Raw genomic sequence first — 20,973 nt, forward strand, 5'->3', positions numbered from 1 at the left:
ATATCAGAATTGTTTTTCATTATAGTTATTCCATTATGTCAGTCTTTTCCATAATTTTAGATTTAGTTTGTCTAGTTTCACATATACATACGTACTTATAAATGCAAATACATCCACTTATATGGATTTTGGCTGGGATAGCACAATGGCCATGAACTAAAATAGCTAAAAATAAAATCATGTAACATATTAAATATTCAAATGCATAACATGTTTCCATTTATGTATGTCCTCATTTTTGCGGGGGAGGATGGAGGGGGCGGGTCATGGATATTGCTCTGTTGCCCAGGCTAGAGTGCAATGCCAAAATCTTGCCTCACTGAAACCTCCACCTGCTAAGCTCAAGCCATTCTCCTGCCTCTGCCCCCCTAGTAAATGGGACTACAGGTGCCTGACACCATGCCTGGCTAATTTTTGTATTTTTAGTAGAGACAGGGTTTCCTCATGTTACGCAGGCTGGTCTTGAACTCCTGACCTCAGGTAATCTATCCGCGCCAGCCTCTCAAAATGCTGGGATTACAGGCGTGAGCCACCGTGTCTGGCCTATGTAGGTCATCTTTAGTTTATTCTGTGATGTTTCAGGATTTATAAAGTTTTTCTCACTATTTTTAGTTGTTCTTATTATTATTTGACAGTTTGATGCAATTATAAACAGTATTTTTTTAAGCTTAGATTATTTTGCCTGTTTGTTTCTGATATTTAGATATGCTATTAATTTTATATTTTCATATATTGAATTATTTTTTACTAATGGAATATACATTTAAATACTGTACAATAACGTAACACACTGTATCTTGCTAAATGATCATATTCATTCTAATAAATTTTTGTATATACTTATGATGTACACAATTATAAAGTGCTATTGGAAATTAATGAGGCCTATTATTTTACCCTTTGGAAAAGGACTCTCAGGGATTTGATTGAAAGAATGAAAAACACCATTAAATGGGAGGAAAAAACAAAATATTTATGTAAATTAAACTACTTCCAGTGCTATTATATTTCACTTTAATGTGTCAAGGAATTTTTAAAATATATTCTGAAATGATTGAACAGAATTGCAGAGTAATTCTCGGCATCTCCTCCAATCCTTCTGATCTTCTCCATGTTTAAAATGATTACTTAATGCAATTGACATGGGATGATGTATGTATGTTGACCTACCAGTGCCATTTTGACATTTATCTCAACCTGGGCTTCAGCTGACTGCACTGAAAACTCTCTACTCTCCATGGAAGCCAACTACCAGCCAGTCTCACATTTCCCAGGCAAGGGGTTGGGAGCAGGAATCACTGAGGCACTATAATTAAAGGCATAGAAAATTTGAAAGCTGATCTCAGAGGAATTTGTTACTTGATCTTTCTGCCTACCTGAATGTTGTTAAATAGGAAAAATAACCCCAATGTACAGACACATTATGTTAAATATTGAGAAAAAATGTGTTTTACTTCAGCTATTAATAAAAATTAAATATGCTTTACATTGTTTTATGTGGCATACTTCTGTGAATAAATAAAACATAAACAGATGTATAAATGTATATTCCATCTGATTATCATTATATGGAAATGTCTACTATACATCATAAAAAACAGAGAATAAGATTAGGGATGTCGTATGTGATTTATCACAAATCTCAGAGACATAGTGGGATATAATGATGCCAGGCTCCCCACTTTTTTCTATGGACCTATTTGTATACTCTTTCATGAATAAGTTTCAGTTATGCAAGATGATTAAATTTTAAAGATCTGCCACATAACATTTTTCCTATAGTTAACAGTACTATATTATACACTTAAAATTTTGTTAAGACAGTATATCTCATGTTCAGTGTTCTTGCAACAATAAAAATGTTCCTGTGATCATACATATTTGAGGAAATCAACTTGGACAGTAAGTCAAAATAAATATGAAAACTGATGATGAACAAATTAGATTTCAACATGAATTGACTCTATGTATGTTTAATTTTGCATTATTTTACATTTATGTATATACAGTTGTATTTGTCCATTTTCATGCTGCGGATAAAAACCTACCTGAGACTGGGTAATTTTTACAGGTAAAAGGATTTATTGGACTGACAGTTCCACATGGCTGGGGAGGCCTCATAATCATGGCAGAGGGCAAGAAGAAGCATGTCACATATTACATGGATGGCAGTAGGGAAAGAGAGAGCTTGTACAGGGAAATTCCTTTTTATAAAACCATCAGGTCTCATGAGCATGGGAAAGACTCGGCTCCATGATTCAATCACCTCCCACCAGGTCCCTCCCACAACATGTGGGAAATGAAGATGATATTTCAGTAGGGACACAGCCAAGCCATATCAACAACTTATAATATGTTAGAAAAAATACTGGATTTAGAGTCAGAATTTTTGTATTCCCATATTAAATTGTCCACTTAATAACTTTTTACTTTAGAAAAACTTACTTTAACGCTTTGAGACATGCGTTTCCATATTGTCAATGTTTATTCTACTGTTTACTTTTCTTCATTCTAAACAGATAATTGTATCTCCCATATTTCGAAAAGGAAATGAAAATAGCAACAACTATATCTATAAATCATGAAAATAAAACCTTCATTTGCTTTGCCATCTACCGTTTGGTATAGACTGCTACAGCTCTCTTTCCCTCCCTCCTTATCCTTCTTCTTTCATTTATTTTTATGCCACAAATACAAACAATTGAGTCAATAATTTTTATTAGTGAGTAACACATTACTACCATTCACATAATGCCCTTATTTTTATATTTAGTATTGTTAATTATATTGCTTTTATACATAAATATACTTTGCTCTCCACTGACATTTAGTCAAACACCTATTTATGTATTTGGAAAAATATGTGTCCTTGTAAAATATGTAGGTTTATATGTATATTACATATATTTAAATATACATAAATGGTAGTTTGCTATTCTAACCTCGTTATTCATTTAGCATTATGTAAATATGTAGCTATATTGCTAATTACATCTAGCTTGTTGCTTCTGTCATATAAAATTCTATAATGACGTTTACTACATTTTTCTTGCTCAGCTGTTCAGAAATGAGCATGGAGACTGGCTCCTACTCACTGCTGAAACAAAGAATCCTTCACTGAACATTCTCTGACCTAATATCTCTTGAATCAACACAAAATGTCCTCTGGGCTATATATTCCAAAGTGGGATTTCTAGGTCATATTATGTTAATAGCAATGCATAAAAGTTTCCATTTGTCCATACCTTATCCAGTACTTGGTGCTATGGTCTGAATGTTTGCCTCCCTCCACCAAATTCATATATTGAAATTCTAACCCCAAGCTATTGGAAGCCTATTAGATCATCATGAATGAAATCAGTACCCTTATAAAAGAGGTGAAAGGGAGCTCATTTGCCATTCTACCCTGTGAAGACAGAATGAGAAGTCACCATCTATAGACCTTGAAATAAGCCCTTACCGACACTGAATCTGCCTTGATCTTGAGCTTCCTAGCCTTCGGAAATAAGCTTTTCTTGTTTATAAGCTATTAAGTTGATAGTATTTTGTTATACTAGCACAAATGGCTTAACACATGGGTATTGTATAACTTTCTTATCTTTTGCCATTCTTCTGGATTTGAAGTAGAATCTCAGTTTAAATGACATTTCCTTGAACATTAGGCTTTATCCTCTTGATACTCTTTTTTATCATATTGAGTTCTTCCATTAAACATGCTTTATTAAATTTATTTATTTATTACCTTTAATGACATCATGGGAAAATTTCAGAGCCTTTTGTTTGAGAATCTGGGGTTAAGGAAACTTGTCTGAATATCATCTACTCTCTTAAAGTGGGATAATACCTCCAGAGAGGAGGGAAAAACATAAAAGATAAACTTCACTAATATTTTTGCCACCTATAATCTCATGTCAATGGAAAACTATGAGTAAAAACATGACCAATAAAATTTGGTAACATATTCACAGTATGAAAAAAAGTAAACTCTAAGAATCAAAATGTGTTTTTGGGAGCGGGTTAAAAGTGCAGAGTTTTAAAATACAAATGAACCTAAATTGTTACAAAATTAAAACAGATGTTTATACTACAGGAAGATATATACAAACTTCATGGTAACCACAAAAGAAAAATCTACGTAGAATTTTTAAAAAGATGAAGACAAAAGAATAAAACAAAATCGCTATAAAAATGATCAATTAAAAAGAAAAATACAGCAAGAGAAGTAGAAAGGGATGAAAGAATTTCCAAACACAAAATAATTAACAAAATGGCAATAGTAAATTCTTAACTATCAATAATAACTTTAAATGTAAATGGATTGAACTCTCCAAGTAAAAGTTATAAGTGTTTAATTTTTTTTTTCTTTTTTTAAACCAGGCCCAATGACATGCTGTCTATGGAAGACTTTAGTTATGAAGATACACATAGACTGAAAGTGAAGGGATGAACAAAGATATTTTATGCAAATAGCACCCATAAGAGAGCAGGAGTGTGGGGCTATCTATATTTATACCAGAAAAAAATAGACACATAGTACAAAACTTACCAGATGCAAAGTTGATAATTATATAACAGTAAAGATTTCAATTTAAAAGAAAGATAAAATAATTGTAATTATTACAATTAGAGTAATTAGAGCACCAACATTAGAGCACCTAAATATATATAACCAATGTGGAGAGATTTGCAGGGATAAATAGGCAGCAATACATGTAGCAGGAGACTTTACTACCCCACCTTCAATGACAGACAGATCATGCAGGCCAAATATCAACATGGAAATCGCTGACTTGAACAATGCTGTAGACCAAATGGACATAGCAGACACACACATAACTTTCAACCTAACAGGAGCAGAATACATGTTCTTTTCAAGAGCACAGGATTCTTCAGAATTGGTTATGATTAGGTCACAAAACAAGTCTAAACATATTAAAGAAGATTAAAATTATAGCAAGTATCTTCTTAAGACCACATTGGAATGAAAGTAGACATCAATAACAGAAAAAAAAAAAAAAAAGAAACACCCTAGAAAACATTACAAACGTGGAAACTAACACACTCTTGAACAACCATTAAGTAAATAAGGAAATTTAAATACCTTTTGACAAATGAAAACTAAAACACAATTTACCAAAACGTGCAGCATATATCAAAAGTGCTTAGAGGGAAGTTTATAGGACTAAACATCTACATTAAAAAAAAGAAAGATCTCAGTTAAACAACCTGACTTTACAACTCAAACAATTAGAAAAAGAAGAGCAAACTAAACCCCAAATTAGCAGAAGGAATGAAATAACAAATATTAGAGCAGAAGTAAAATGATATGAGAATAGAAAAAAAGAAATAAAAGGCATTCAAAATTGAAACAAAGATGTAAAATTATCTCTTTATAGATTACATAATCATATGAATGAAATCGTAAAGACTCCCTCACACACACAAAAAAACCTATTAGAACTAATAAACAAATTCAGTAAATGTGCGGGAAACAAAATTAACATAAAAGTCTGTTGCATTTCTATACACTAATGATGAATTATTTAAGAGGAATATTAAGAAAAAAAAATCCCATTTACATTAGCAACTAAAAGAAAAAAAAAATAGGCATTAACTGAGCCAAAGAGGTGAAATACTTGTATAACAAAATTATAAAACCTCAATTAAGAATATTTTAAAATGTATAAATAGACATTCCATATTCATGGATCAGAAGAATTAATATTGTGAAAAATATTCATACTTCCCTAAGCTATCTACAAATCCAATAGAATCAAATCTATAAGTCCCAGTGATATTTTTTACAGAAACAGAAAAAAAAATGCTAAAATTATTATGGAATCACAATGATCCACATAGCCAATAACTACTGAACAAGAGGAACAAAACTGAAGATTTCAAATTATATTAAAAAGTTATAGTAATTAATACAGTATAATACTAACATTAAAACACAAACATTAATTAATTGAACAAAATAAATTTTCCATGAAGGTGCTGTGTGTACAAGAGGACCCCCAAACTCAGAAGGAGCTGAGAAACCAAAGAAGGCAGAAAAGTCCTGTTTGTTGGTTTTGGGTCGTTTATTAGGGGAACTTACAAACATAATAAGCAGGGCCTTTGGCAGCTGCAAGACAAGATCTCCACACTGAAACCCCCAAGACATAGGGCTTTTATTTTGTGGAAAGTACACATGCTCTAGAAGGAATGTGTAGGTGGCTATGGGTGTCAGGGCCTATAATGTCTGCAAGAGCATCAAGAGTTATTTCGGAGGTAACTTACAATGAATAGATTTTTCTCCATAAAGAATAATACATCAACTAGACATTTTGGAAGCACTCCCAGACTCAGGGTTGGTCAGGAGATACATGACAGATTAGCATTTAAAATAAAAATCCCTCTTGTCTTCACACTAGAAAACCCAGAAATAATCCCATGCATTTGCAGTCCACTGATTTTTGACAAGGCTGCCAAGAACACACAATAGGGAAAGAATAATCTGTTTAATAAATGGTTCTAGGAAAAGTGAATATCTACATGCAAAGAAAAGAAATTGGACCCTTATCTCACACCATACATAAAAATCGACTCAAAATTGCTTAAAGACTTCAATGAAGGACCTGAAACAGTAAAATTCCTCAAAAAAGAAAATACAGAGGAAACATTTTTGACATTCCTCTTTGCAATAATTTTTCAGATATGATACCAAAAGCACATCAACAAAAGCAAAAATAGACAAAGAGAATTACATCAAACCAAAGACCTTCTGCACAGCAAAGGAAACAATTGAAAAAATGAAAAGGCAATCTAGAGAATGAGAGAAAATATTTACAAACCACACCTCTGGTGGGGGATTAATATCCAAAATGTATAAGAAACTCAGAAAACTCAATAACATAAACACAAATAACCCAATTTAAAAATGGGCAAAAGACCTAAAAAGACAGTTCGCAAAATAAGACATTTATTGGCTAACAGATGTATTAAAAAGGTGCTCAATCAACATCTCTAATCATCAGGGACATGCAAATCAAAACCACAATGAGCTATCACCTTATATACTTTATATCTGTTAAGATGATTATTATTACCAAAATGAAAAAAGAAAACAAGTGTTAGAAAGATTTCTGTAAAAAAATAGAACCCTTATACACTCCTGGTTGGAAGGTAAGTACAAGCATTATGCAATATAGCATGGATGTTCCTCAAAAAGTTAAAAATAGAATTACCATATGGTCCAGCAATCTCATTTCTGGGTATATAACCATAGGCATTGAAATCAGGATCACAAAGAGATATCTGCATTCCCATGTCCATTGGAGCATTACTCAAAATAGTCAAGATATGGGAAAAACCTACATGAATAGATGAAGAAAATGTCATATGTATTTATGCACTGAACAGCACTCAGCCTTTAAAAAAGGAGATCATGTCATTTGTTTCAACATGTTTGGAGCTGAAGGATATTATGATAAGTGAAATAAGCCAGATACAAAAAGAGAAATACTACCTGATCTCACGTATTTCAAAGCTAAAACAGCCAAATTCAAAGAATCAGGGAATAGAATGGTGGTTGCCAGTGGCTAAGCGGAGGGGGAAATGGTGGTAAGGTTGGCAAAGAGTACAAAGTTTCAGTTATGAAATATGAATAATATCTGGAGCTCTAATGTTCATCCTGGTGATAATAGTTAACAATCCTGCATTGTATACTTGTAATTTGATAAGGAAGCAGATCATAATCTTCTCACCACACACACAGACACACACACACACACACATAACTATATAGTGATAATGAAGATATTAATTAGGTTGATTCTGATGTTCATTCATAATGTACATGTATATTAAAACAGCAAGTTGTGTATCATAAATATGTGTAACTTTTATATGTCAAAGATTATCTCAATAGAGCAGTTAAAACACAAAATAAATAATAATGATATTTGCCAAGATGAAGAAAGCTTACCTTTAAAAGACCCTTATTGTTTTTGCCTAAGAATAAATTACAAATAGTATTAAATAGTAAATCGTATTAAACAGTAAATAGTATTACATAGTATTACATAGTATCAGATAGTAAATAGTAAATAAATAGCACATAGGATCTCTGAAACATGATACCCTGGAGAATTCTATGTAATCTATGCAATTTTCTGATATAAAATGGAGATGTATCGTAATCTAAATCTTTGCCACTGTGTGAGGAACCTTACAAACCTTATTAGAGCCTGCATCTCTCCTCAGCCAGAGGTATATCTGACATGGAAAGGTGAGGGTCTGGTTTCCCAGACATATTTTTGCAAAACTGACCCTCCTGCTTACCTATATCCTTGAAATTATTTGTTAAAACTTGATCTTTGCTGAGATCTCTGATTTTAGTTCCCAGGACAATCGGATCCTGTATTTAGCGTATCAGTCACTTTCTGCTATTAAATCTGTCCCATTTGATAATTAGGTGGATTTTTAAGTCTTAAAACTTTCAGTCCAGTTCCAGTTAAGACATTATTCTCACATCCTATTCAAAGTCCCCCAATTCCCTTTGGTAATGATACAGGAGGGGGAGGTGATACAGGAGGGGGAGGGAAGGTCTGGGTAGAGAAGGGCGGGGTCCCTGGCAAGAGCTCCACCATCAAGCTTGTGTGCCAGACTTAACAAGAGAATAGGCACTCCTGATTTCGCGCCCAAATGTTGCTTTTTCCAAGACCACTGGGGCCCGCCACGCCCCGCATCCTGTGCGCATAAAAAAAACGGAGACCCTAGCAGGCACAGACATAAGGGGCTGGACGTCGAGAGGAGCAGAGGAGCAGAAGAGCACACTGACAGACACCAGCAGATGCCAGCAGGCCATCAAGCGTGGGATGACCTGCAATTCGGCTGGGGCCAGTTGGAGGACAATCCAGCTGCTGGGTGACCAGACTCCAGGGGGAGACCACTTTCCTACTCCATCCCCTTTCTGGCCTCCCCATCCTCCATCTCACTGAGAGCTACTTCCACCACTCAATAAAACCTTGCGCCTATCCTCCAAGCCCACGTGCGATGCGATTTTTCTGGTACACTAGGGTAGGAGCCTGGGAAACAGAACGCCGTCTGTCCTAGCGATAAGGCAAAGCTAACTAACACAAGCCGCCTTGTCATGGCAAAACTGAAAGAGCACACTGTAACACAACGCCCACTGTGGCTTCCGGAGCTGTAAACATTCAACCCTCCACGCTGCTGTGGGGATGGAGCCCAAAACGCTCCCCACGACCTGCCCGTCTGCACGCTGCACATAAGGGTTGGAGCAGCAGGGCACCAAAGAAGTAAGCCACACCCTTTTCACAAGTCCTGTGAGGCGGATAAGGCAACTCCTCCCATTTCAATACCTGCACCTGGCCCTAAGGATCTGGGAAAGGGAAGAGAAACACTGGCTCTTTTATTCTTTTGTCTCTTCCACCGCTTCTCTTTCTGCACTGGTGGCTCCGCCAAAGTTGGGGTGAGATGATAAGGAATTCATGTAAAGAAGTAAAATTCTCTATATGACTGCTACTCTGTTAATTCAAACGTCAGTAATAGCTCGATTGCAGGTATTTACATGTTACTGTCTTCAGGCTTTTCTATTTACATTTTTGGAGGCCACAAGAAAACGTAAAAAGTTACACATTACAGACCCCTGATGTGGACAAAGATTATTCATGAGAGCTGGACTCGAGATTCCGTCCTCCACAACTCCTGAGAATGTCACCTTGAGGTTTGAGAAGAATCTGTATGGCAGCTTCTTGGAGAACTCTGATTTACCTATAAGGATGGGAGACTATTAACTGATTAGCTGCAGAACCGTTCGAGCTTATCTGAATGTTATCTTCAATGTGTTGCATAGAAAAGTATACTTTCTGTTTACAAAGAGCATTGATATCCAAGTGAAAATTACTTTCTGCATCACATAAATGAAATGCTTTTGCCCCCTTTGTTTTCTATATCGTGTTCCCGTATCTTCCCGTCTGAAGGAAGCTAAGCTATGGTTTTTGTGTGAGCCCAGAATAATAGAGAAAAATTTTATTTGCTGTGAGATTAAAGTTTGAGACAGGGGTGAACAGAACCTTATTATATCTGAAAGTAAGTAGCAACCACCAAAATAAGACTAATCATGTAAATAAAAGTAAAGGCTCCGGGATTCCTAGAGATCACTGAAGGGTAGATGTGAGAAATTTGGCGGAGCCTGACTGAACATACTAGTGGAATAAAAATAAAATCATATCTTATTTTTGCCCCATTAAAGCCGACCGACTCAATGCATCAGTTATGTATGTGAGTCATTTGGGTTTCTTATCAGAATTGCCTCTTTATAGCCTCCTTACATTTTTCTTCTAGGTTTCCTGTATTTTTTGACTCCTCTGTCAGCCAAGTATTATAAGACTCATCCAGGCGGTAAGAGCTTCACTATTCACTTCCCATACTCAAATATATTAACTCAGCTTCTATTTCTTTCATTATATTACTGCTGATTTTCTAGAACAGATTCTTCAGTATACATCTACTGAGAATTTCTGATGCATTTGATGCTCATTTTTAAAACGCTTTCTTCTTCTGTCTTATAGACATTATTTTGTCTGGTTTCCCCCCAGTCCTTTGTATTCACTTTACGGGCTTTGACCCCCATATTTGACCCTTGAACATTTTTTATTACAAAGAATTGTAAACTAGTCAATTGTGCTTTACTTTTTAGCAGACTTTATTGTGTATATTTAGGGTATTCAACATGTTAAAGGATCCACATAGATAGTAAAGAGATTAGTGAAGCGAACTAACATATCCATCATCTCACTATTGTGCCAATTTTTCTGTACTTTCTCTTCTGTTGTTTTAATTTACACAGCTGATTGAAAATTCCATCAATATGCTAATGACTCCCTAATGACTCCGGCCTGGTGTTTCTCTTCTCCCTGACCGCATCCTACATTTGTACCCCATTTATGTCCTGATACCTGCTGTATGTCATGTCTGTCTGTCTCAGTTACCTTAAGCTCATGACGTTCAAAATAAAACTGAATATCTAGTATCATAAATCTGTTAGCTTTCATATACGTACAACTTACCATAATAGCAAAAAGTTATCCTAAGTACACAGACCTGCAGTCTATTTTATAATTTTTCACCTCCCCACACTTTCAATTAGTTATCAATCCCTCCAGGAAGCTTTTCCTAAATTGTTCTTCCCCTTCTTTACTCTCATATCATGTTGCATATACATTTATTTTAATGACTACATTAGAGTTTGCCCATTTATATGTTTGTTTCTTTCATTAAAATGTACGCTTATCCAGAACAGGAACTCTTAGGCACTTTGGTAGGATATTGCCTAACATAGAGTCTGCAACCAAACGGTAAATGTCCATACATATTTTCTGCTCTGAACTGACTTTCAGTACCCTCTTGTGAAAGAGTTTTCTTTCCTTTCTTACAATAGGATTTCAGTGGGTCTAAATGTTTATGTAAAATATTTTGTAAATAAGAATGTGATGTGCAAATATTAGCTGTCACTAACCGTCTCAATTCCTTTGTGAATGCGACACAATATAAATAAACAACAAACACATAAATCACTAAATAATTTATGAATGAATTTTCTTTACTCTTTAGTCATATGTGATGCCAATTTTTATTAAATTATTGAGTCAATTAGGAAAATATTATTTCACATAAAATATACAATAAAAGTACAAAAACACTTCAATGAATTTCCATAAAAATAAATTTCACAGGTTCTTTCTCTTTCCATTCCTGCTACATAATGTACCATTTTCTTTCTTTGGCATCAACAGAAGACTTATACCTTGCAAACAAGCTTATTTGCCCTTGCTGTGCACTGAGTTTCTGTAACCAGTTTTTCACCTCTGTTTCCTACACAATGTATGAATTTGTTGTTTACATCTACTGCTGCTCCTCAGAATGTATTAACTTTCTTTCCAGTTACAATCAGGCTTCTGCATCCTCTTGATCTTTACTCTCCTTAATCACTTTGCAGCATGTAGGATTGTTGATAACTTCCTTGTGGACATATTTCTTTCTCATTTAAATACCGTTCTACTCCAACTGCTTTCTCTGTCTCACTTTCTCTTCATAATAGAGAAAGCAATACATTTCCATTTTGTTGTTAGTCAACAAACACATACTCAATATCTCCTGTGAGTCAACATTTTGCAAATGAAAGCATGAAGACTGATACCAAGGCATTTTGTGGGGAAGACAAATCTGTAAGAAATACAAAAATTGAGTTATTTATGGCAGTGAGATCACAGTGAAGAAACTCAGAGACAGGTATTCTGAACGAATGAGGGTTAATATGACTATTTAATCAAAATAACATTAAAGGAAGAATTGCATATGATACACCACTGAATTTCTCTTTAAAATATTTATTTCTGAATAAGGCAATGAGAAATAAATTCAGCTATGAATCACTGATAGAAAATCAGAAAACATAAATCAATAATAAACAGGTTTACATTCACAAGTAATATTGCTTTAGAAATGTCTACGCTAATTTCTCACTGTCTGTAATTAATATTTCCTTTAATAATCAATTCACTTTGGCGACGAACTATGTGGTATTTATGTAATATTTTTTAAGATCTGATACACTGTACACCTAATTTAAGTGCAGTAGTCTGTTATAGCCCAAAGCTTTTATCATTGCTTTTGTGATATTTCAGACTGATAGGATGTCTCCTGTCACTCAGAATGATCTTGCACAGTCTTGTTTTGAGTAGTTACGCATATGAAATATAATCCTTTGTGACACTTTTTCTCCAATTTAAAGCAGCAGTTTCTTTTATATCTGCCTGTTTCATTGATAACTGTCATTGGTGAAAGGGAATTGTGTGTATCCCAACATAGATGAAAGTGAATAGTGTTGCAGATTAACTATAAATATAACCTAGCTAGAGAAATTATATCAATTTGAGAAATAATGTTTCTAGACAAAAGACTAATACCAAAGAAGTGAAACACACAGTTTATGAAACAATGTGGTATTTTGTCCCTTTAACAAAATCAAGGCTAACTTCATTTATTCCTCTTTCCATCTTTTTCTCTTCTCTTCTTTTCATTTTTGCATTGTATTGACTAATCTTCATTTCAGTTTATTCACGTATAAAGCCGGGACACCAATCATACTTACCTCACATGATTGCTGAGAGTCTTAAATATGGGATATTTACAGTAGTGACTCACACACAGTAACTGCTGTTTATGTGCTGTCATGTTATTTCATTATGTCTTTATCAATTTCTTATGGGCCATTTGAATACTCTGTACCTTTCAAAACGTGTGATACTTACACTTTGAGTCTGGGACTATGATTCTGTCTTTTACACTGTGTGTGATAGGTAAAATTGCTCCCAAAGCTGCCTATGCCCTACTGGCTGAAAGCTGTGAATATGCTATCTCACACGACAAACATGACGCAGATATGACTAAGGTTAAGGACCTTAAAATCGAGAGAGTATCCTGGAGTGTAAGGGTGAATTCTGTCTACTCACATGAGCTCTTAAAACAGAATACTCTCTTTCTGAAATCAGGTGTGATGCAGCAGAAGGAAAAAGAGAGAGATTTTTACAAAGACAACTCAATGGCTGACATCACCACTAGTAATGAACGCCAGAGGCAATAGGCTTTGAGAAAGACAGAGAAAGACAGGCAGAGAGCCAGAGCAAGAGCCAGAGTGAGAGTGAGGAACAGCGATGGCATAGAAGAAGGAGGAGGAAAGGAGGAAGAGATATATAAAAACTAGTTAGAAAATAAAAAATCTAGAGAAACACCATTTAAAAGAGCAGCAAAAATCTAAAATATTTAAGAATAAGGCTACCAAAAATTACGGAAAACATGATTAAAAGAAAATTGAAAATACATGATTGAAAGAAAGTCGATTTCCATCTGAAGCAAAACAAACTAGAAAACAATGCAATAGCAGTAAGTTAGATGGCTTTCAAAGACACGGCCATTCTGAGAAAAAAAATGTATACATCAATGGAGGAAAATTTTTACTAGATATCAAGACTATATGATAAAACTCACTAATTAGAATCAAGCGATTGTGTAGGATTCTAAAAATAGACTAATGTAATGATATAAAGAATCAGAAAGATAACTATATACATATATTAGACTTCAATTTGGTAGCGGAAGCAATAAATAATCAGGAAAAGACTTTAATATATTTTTTCCAAAAAATAAATTGAACAAATATGAAAAAAAACAAAATGATAGAGGCAAGAGACAGCCAAAAGCCTGTTCCTGGAGGATTTCCAACCTGCCCCACAAGTGTTTACACAAGATGTTTTGTGCACATAAGGGAACCTGCACAGCAGGCTTGCCTGGGCATGCCCAAAGTGGACTGGAGGCCCACATGCACTGGGGGAATGGGGAAGAGCCACCAGGAATTTGGTCCTTATGCAGGGGAGGATCCTGGCCTCTTAAACTCGTAGGTGGTGGCCCTGGTATTCAATTTGTGAGGTGGAAACCTGCATGCAGGACCCCTCTCTTTGTTGAGAGCTTTCCTTTCACTTAATAAATTCTGTCCTCCTCACCCTTCAATGTGTCCATGTGCCTAATTTTTTCTGGTCATGAGATAATAACCTGGATTTAGGTGAACTAAGGAGCAAAAATCCTGCCTCAATGTTAGATATCAAATTGTTCAATATGGTACACACATGAAAATTAAATAATTTAATATTTAAAGAAAAAGCTAATAAAAAATCTTTTTACTTTTTCTTTTTTTTGATGGATTCTCGCTCTATCTCCCAGGCTGGAGTGCAGTGGCATGATCTTGGCTCACTGCAAGCTCTGCCTCCTGGGTTCATGCCATTCTCCTGCCTCAGCCTCCCAAGTAGCTGGGACTACAGGCACCTGCCACCACGCCCGACTAATTTTTTGTATTTTTAGTAGAGATGATGTTTCGCTGTGTTATCCAGGATGGTCTCTATCTCCTGACTTTGTGATCCACCTGCCTCGGCCTCCCAAAGTGCTGGGATTACAGGCATGAGCCACCGCGCTTGGCCCTTTCTACCTTGACAAATGAAAGTATGTGTTTAAAAAAAGCAGAAAGCAAGTATCTTAAAGAACTAATCAATTTTAACATATTCAAAATATAATTTCATAAAACAAAAGCCCTACTAAATATTTAAAGAATAAAAAGACAAATGGATTAGTATCAAAATGGGTATAAAAATATGGCCAAACTATAATGAATATTAATTTATAAAAAAAATAAAAGAGCATAACCCATAATCAAAGAAAGATATCCTCATGATCAAAGAATGGACTGGTTTAGAGAAAAAAAGAGAAATCCCCAATGCACATGTATCAACATGGATGTTTTTGCAAAATATTATAAGAAATGGTAATAGCAAGTTCGTAAGAGACAGGATAATATGACAGAACTCATGTGTATTAAACACTTATTCATCAAACTTACAGTTTATTATGCAAGATAAATAAGTTCTGGATGTCCGTTATACAGTGTAATAATGCCTATAGCTAAAAGTACTGTATTGTACACTTGACATTTTTTAGTAGAGTAGATCTTAGGTTTTGTTCTTATAATAAATAAATAAATAATAAAAGAAGCAGCAGGAAACTTCAAGAGGTGATGTATATATCTATACCCTTGGTGTGTGGTCATGGTTTCACGGCTGTAAACTTTTTCTCAAACATATCAAGTTGTATACTTTAAATGACTATGACCTTTTACATGTCAATTAAACTTTGATAAAATTCTTATTGATATGCATATATTCAATATGTAAAAATATACACTGGAACAGTACGCATATTTTATTTTTCTGAAATATCTTTAGGAAAATAGAACCAGAAAAAGTATGTGTGTGTGTGTGTGTGTGTGTATATATATATAAATTTTGAGTGATGTATACAACTTGTGTCTATAATAACAGCCTCTTTTTATATTTTAACAAAAAAAAAATCGGTGCAGGACAATCTATCAGTCTTTTGCTTCTTTTTACAGCACTATAGTCTCATTAAAAAACACCACAACCCACTTCAATTTTCACTATAAATTGTGGAAAAGTCTGTAATTTAAAAGTTTGACTTGATTTTTGTGAAAATATTTGTATTCTGAATTCACTTAAAATTAACTATTCCTGTTAAACACTGAAAATGTAACATAAACTGAAATTTGCATTGAAAATATTTAATATATTATTCAGTGGAATTCTGCTTTTCATCTGTAAAGCTACAAGAGGCAATAGAAGTTTTATTTTATTCTCAAATAAAAATCTGAAAATTATTCTAATTTTGAGATATTTTAAGCAATTGACTGACTCATTCAGGTGTTCACCATGGCTGTACACATATATTGATCTAAGCAGAGTGCTAAGCTTTGGACATCAAACAGTGTTTAGGAGAGTACTATCATGATTTCTAGACTGTTAATGTGTTTGGAATATTTTCTTTCCATCTTATGTAGACATAAGAAATGATTTTTCTAAGTAATGTTGAATATCTGCTTGAGAAAGGCCAGGAAAATTTTTACTCTGCAAAGTGACAGGGATTGAAAAGAGATATGTAAGTAACTGTACGACAGTTGAGGAGGTTGGCAGATTTATTGAATAAATACATATCTGTTGATTTTAAAATCATCATTATTTTGTCATTGTTAAGTACACCATAAAATGCCATCAAAATGACCTCCTTACTGAGGTTTAATGAAATGATATATGTAAGTGATCACATCTGTTCATTATAAAAATTAATACATTTATATTTTTAGAGTAATAAAATTTTTAAATGGTAAAATTCCCAACTGTTTTATTCTTTGATTCATAATAACCAGAATCCTGACTCCTATAACAGACAAAATTATAAAAATGTAATGTGTGTGTGTAATTATAAAATATAAGAATCATGTTTAAAACAATTATAATCATTTTTTCTTGACAATAAAAAGTCATAATCACTCATTTTGACAACAAAATGATAGGTTCTTTTTATAGTTGACTCAGATGTTCTAAGAACTTAAGGAATTGCAGTTAAATTACTTACACTTAAATATCATGTATAAAGAATAGATCTGTTCAGATATTTTTCTCAACTTTGCAAATGGAGTTCTAATGCTTATTTTTAAACATTTACGTATGTCAGTTTTAAATCTGACTTGAACAGAAGTACTCTTTACAAATCAAATATTTTTAAAATTTTCAGTTGATGTAAAATAGACTTCTCCTTAAAAATGACCTTATATTTTTGCTATGTACTACTACCAATAGATGATTTTTAACTTGCTATATTTTTTCTGTTTATAGACTCGTATTTCTAATAACTATAAAAACATTACAGACTTCATTAAATTATCTAGTACTATTTATTGACTACATATTTTAATATCCATGTAAACTTCAGTGTCAAGCAAACATTTTTATATAGTTTGAATATTTTTTTTGGCTAAGAAAGAAACATCTTTTGTGGGCAATGGACACCCAGGGACCACAGAATTAATGTCATGTATTTTAATATGTGTATTTGAAAAATTTTGACTATGTTCTAGAAAATCTTAAAGATTTGTGTTTTGCTATTCTTCAAATGTGTAGATGTGGCTGAGATGAATACATTTTTTCCAAAGTAAATTTATATTTTTGTCACCAAATTAAGTACATTCTCATTCAATGAATACTGATAACATGAATTATATGATGTGGTAGTCTAAAATATTTAGAAATAAAAGTGTTCTTTGCATTGAACCAATGAAAAGATATCCCATTATTTGCTCATTTTTAGAATTATCATATTTTTATTTGTTCATTGTTTCCTTATTTTTATGAAACATTTTATAATGATGTCTGTATTAAAATTATTTTTCTGCAAAAAGTTTATATTATGATTAGTCTCTGAAAACAGCAAACATCCATAAGCAAAATTCGTTTCTATTGGAAATAGTAAATCACATTTAAAAAAGAGATGGTCAGAGAGATAAGATATTCACAATATAACTTAATTATATGTTTACTCATAATTTAAACAACATATTATTCCCTTGTGTTTCAAACATATTTTCCTTTTAAAGTAGACAAAAATGGGTATCTATTACTGTCATGATTTCAGTATTTAGACAATTTTTATGACAACCTGCGACTCTTCATCACACAGGATGCATTTCTATGGAAGGTGTAATATATTTCGTGTTGTATGATAGTATAGTACTCAATGATGTAGTTTTGTGCTGTTTTATAATTTGATAAGAGGAGTGTACCTACTTGTCTTAATACTTTTGGATTTTTTTTCCTGATATTCATGGTATATGATAGTGTGGTCTGATTATTTTGTTTACTTTCTGAGTTTTAGTTTATTAGTCATATATATTTTCTCATTTATATAATATATAATCCGTCATACACAATTTTAATATAATTATTTCCCAGCTCCCAGATTAAAATCTATTCATGTGAAAAAGCATTTTCTAATTAATAGAGCCAGATGTTTCAATATTTATCTTCCACCAAATGGCATACTACTTCTCATGAAAAGTCACGTGTATGTGTGTGTGTGTGTCTGTGTGTGTGTGTGTGTGTGTGTGTCTGTCTTCCCCATGCTTGGTAAATTTACAATCTTCTCAATTGTGAGGCACACAGCCACCTCATAAATGATTCACAGGGTGCCCAGAGGTATAGTTACAGAGGACAAACTGATGTCATGAATACGTGTTTGTATAAAGCTCTATTAATAATACATTAGTTCTCTCTTGTAGAGCTCAGGATATAGTGCCTCTGTCCAATAATGGTGAGCATGAAACTAGGCAATTATTTATTATGAAAATGTGTCTGCCAGCACTTCCTTTCACTCTTTGTAATAATTGTCTCAGAAGAATAATGATGAAAGTACAAGAAGGCATTTAAAATAAATGTTGTACTATAATATTATTAAAAAGCAGATAATCTTTATTAATTTATATTTCAGTAAATTGTCCTTATTTCTTAATCTTTGCTGGTGGAATACTACTAGAAATTTACACATTGTCCTAAAAATATGCTAGCAAAGGTGTAGCAAGGAAGAAAATGTTACAATTATCCTTCCATTTAGCAAACTTATAGCTTGATGACTTTCTAACATGTTTGAGAAGCATTTTTGTATGTACCTTCTATATAGATATAGATAATAGCTATACTAATACTTGTAAAGTGTTATACACATTTTCCTCAAATTTGAATTATTTTTACCTAATCCATCATGAAAATAAAAAGTCCCTAAGAAAAACAAATCCTCTGATTAAAGCAAGTGTCTTAAACATATTTCATTTATACCCACAATGTCCACAAATTACTAAAATGACCGTAATGAGATTTTTAAAAGTATTGCCGACAAGAACAAAAGCAAAGATGAGGAAAAACTGGAAATATATATTGGGATCACGGAAGGAAGATAAATGAGAATTGGCTTATTTGAACCAAAAGTTCCGAAATCAAGACAAAATGAAAATCAATTTATATCATAAAATTCCAAAACACTAAGGAAGATATGGCTGTGAAGATTTCCTGAAGAATGAAAATGAAAAGATTATGTGGCAGTATTTTAAAGAGGCTAATGGATCTGTTTTACAAATATGAATTTTCTCTAAACCCCTGAAAGAAGCATGGAGGTTATACCCTGCAAAGGATAAAAGGGAAGATCTCCTGACGTCAGGTAAAATAGGGCACTCAGGTGTCACAGAGAAGAACAGATATTGAGTATGTAATTTTGAAATGTAAAGACCACAACCTACTTTCTTCATATGCTAGAGAAAACATTGGTAACTAGGAGGTTTAAAATTAATGTAGGATACTGGAATTTTTCCCCTTAAGTGTATTGAACCCAAGAAAAAATTCATAAAGATAATCTTACTGAGTGTTTGTGTGTTAGGGGAATAGAAAATGGTCTTTTTGGATCAGTTTCTTAATTTTCTATCACTAAATACAAGTAACAGCTAAGGGTCACTACACATTTATGAAAATATTTAAAATCAAAAGCAGAAGTAAAAAAACAAAAATAAGTCCAAATTAAACAAAACAGAGATAAGGCTAGAATAATAAAACATTAAAAATTACAATTAATATTCTTAGCCTCTTAAGTACATGTGATAAAAGAATGCTGTAATAAGTACTTACTTGCCCCAAAATGAAAGTTAAAAATATGATAATAGAAATTTTAAATTCAGTAGAAATATTGGAAAATAAAGGTGCTTTAAAAAGTCTGCACAACTCATTTTGTAACATGAAATTACAAATATTTCATTTTCTAATAACACTTTTTGTGCCCACATACATTATTGATAAATAAATACCATTACAGTTACAGTTATGTTTTATATTATTTTCATTCGCAATTGGACTAATTATAAACATAAAATGTAACAAGTCACATAAAAGTTCACATTTTATTCTGGAAATAATCTTGGACCAGTGTGATTCTGTCTTGCTAACTTACCTTGTATTTAATTATATTGTTACCAACCAATATTTGATAGGTAATATTCCAGTTTGGGACATAGCCAAAACAATGTAAAAAAATGTGAATTTTATTACTCCATTCTCACACTGCTATGAAGAACTGCTTAAGATTGGGTAATTTACAAAGAAAAGAGATTTAACTGACTTAGTTCTGTGGGCTGTATAGGAAGCATGAGTAGGAGGCCTCAGGAAACTTACAGTCTTGGCAGAAGGTGAAAGCGACACAAGCACCTTATTCACTTGGTGGCAGGAGAGAGACAATGCAAAGAGGGAAGTGCCACACACTTTTAAGCTATCAGATCTTGTGAGAACTCACTCACTATCATGAGAACAGCAAGGAGGAAATCTGCCCCCTTTGATCCAATCACCTCCCACCAGGCCCCTCCTCCAATTCGACATGAGATTTGGGAAGGGACGCAAATCCAAACCAGTTCACGAAGATATAATGGAAGTACAGATTTAGGTGAGTATTATAAAGGAAATATACCAGCATTATGTC

Source organism: Chlorocebus sabaeus, chromosome 27 (genome assembly GCF_047675955.1).
Source record: "Chlorocebus sabaeus isolate Y175 chromosome 27, mChlSab1.0.hap1, whole genome shotgun sequence".
Lineage (NCBI taxonomy): Eukaryota > Metazoa > Chordata > Mammalia > Primates > Cercopithecidae > Chlorocebus > Chlorocebus sabaeus.